Genomic DNA, 2,143 nt, shown 5'->3' with positions numbered 1-2,143 from the left:
GTATACATGGCAAAAATATCATAGTGGAATACGATATTGGAACTCATGGCAGTAGAAGGTGGAACGTTGCAAGTTGTCTCATTTAATTCGAGTAAGAAGCCCTGGAGGTATCCTGAGTAAATCCACAAAGGCAATAGCATCGGGTAATTAATAGGAGAATAACGTTATATGACCGGTCCAGATACGGAGCAAGCGTTACAATTTAGAATTAAAGTTGCATTTATTATTCATTATTAGTCATTATTGGAATTTAATCACAGCTTAAGAGCTGACGTATTTGTACTATAAAAGGAGCCTAACAATCCTGAAAAGAGCATCGAATAACAATCCCTTATACTCATTCTTTTGCAATTCAGGCTTTACAATTAGCTATTCTACTTATTCTTTTGCACCGGAATAAATCACATTTTCTTAGAGCCGGAGTGAATATTTGTTCCACTGGTGGAAACCAACGAAGGATTTGCTCCAAGGATCAACAAAGCCCAATCTTATTTATTCTATTATAGCTTATTTAACATCTCATATTTTTACCTAATTGATTATAATAATTATCATTGGCTTTATTTCATTCATTTATAACAAAACAAATCATGTATCATTTAAATCACAAACAAATTCAACTGTTCTCTTTTTAGGGAAAAAAAATTTCTTTCTTGAATACATGCATTTCCTTTTCGAAGCAAAAAATAAAAATAAAAAAAAATGCTACTTATGAAATTGAATATATGTGTAATTTGGTGTAATTGCACAGGTTGACATATTGAGGAGTGCGGTTACACTCTCCAATTCTGGAGAAAAAAGGTGAGAATTGATGGTAATTACACTGAATAGTTATAAGTCAAGGTAATATTTCTAATTCTCTTTATTTTTATTTTATCAAATATATTAATACTACTTTTTTACACTATTTCTCTTTCATTTCTCTCATTCTCATTTTTCGATCTTCCAACATGTTGCTTATGGTATGCTTCCGCATAATTTTGCAATTTCTCATATTTTGCACTTTGTTTTCTATTTTTCTTTATTTTTTAGGTTTTAAACACAATTTCATATTCTACTAGCTTATTTTTTATTGAGTATTATAAATACTTATTATCAAAAAAAAAAAAAATCTAAACTCATATCTACCTTTTTGTTATTTAAAAAGTGCAACAAACCAAAACATTTATATTACATTTATATGACTTGGTAAAAAAAAATTAAATTCATAATTGAAATTCTTATTAACTATTTAGGTTAAGATATTATTTATTTGGAAGATAGTCAAGATATTAATTATTTTTACGATACTAGTTATCAATTTATAATTATTAAATACTTTTATTTCAAAGAAAATAATGTAGTTAAATATCTAACTATAAATAATAACTAATATATCTTATATAAACATGTGTTTGTCACACATTAAAGTTCGTTTACTTCTTTAACTGGAAAAAAAATGGTTATTCAATTTTATGTAATTAATTTTTATTCTTAAATTTATGAAATATCTGAAAGTGTAATTTGTTCAATTAAACATGACGCTTTGGATTAAATGATGACCAGTGCCGGCTAAGGCAATTGCCTTGGGCCCCCCAAAATTTATTACTTTATATATCACAATAATATTACTAATAAAAATATTTTATTATTTTTTTAAAATTTGATAGAGGATTTTCAGATAAATAGCTCAAATTTCATAACAAACATGTATATATAAAAATGAATAATTTAATAACAATACTGATAGTTCTTTTTAAAATAAAAAGTCTTTTGTAGTATTTTTAGAACTGATTATTTTCTTATAAGGAGATGATGAAGGTATTGTTCACTTTTAATTAAATGGACAACTATTACAAATGTATGAAATTATGTTGACATATACTTAATGGTAATTGAGTTGATATTATTACAGCATGTGGAATATAAAAAAATGATGAGTGTTTTTTTTGAAAAATATAACACAAGCCTTTGTGAATAGAGTTATCTCATATCTCCAATGGGGGGAGCTAGCAATAACTGAGTGAATGATAAAGATACGTATAAGATGGTCTGTACAACATCGTTAACAAATAAAAATTATAGATTTTATTAATAAATTAAAGCCTCTATTGTGGTTTGGCTTTAAACCACGGATTTCGTTGAGCCGTCCCTAATAATGACA

The sequence above is a fragment of the Lycium ferocissimum genome, chromosome 12, assembly GCF_029784015.1.
Source record: "Lycium ferocissimum isolate CSIRO_LF1 chromosome 12, AGI_CSIRO_Lferr_CH_V1, whole genome shotgun sequence".
NCBI classification, from domain to species: domain Eukaryota; kingdom Viridiplantae; phylum Streptophyta; class Magnoliopsida; order Solanales; family Solanaceae; genus Lycium; species Lycium ferocissimum.
This window is presented reverse-complemented; position numbering follows the sequence as displayed.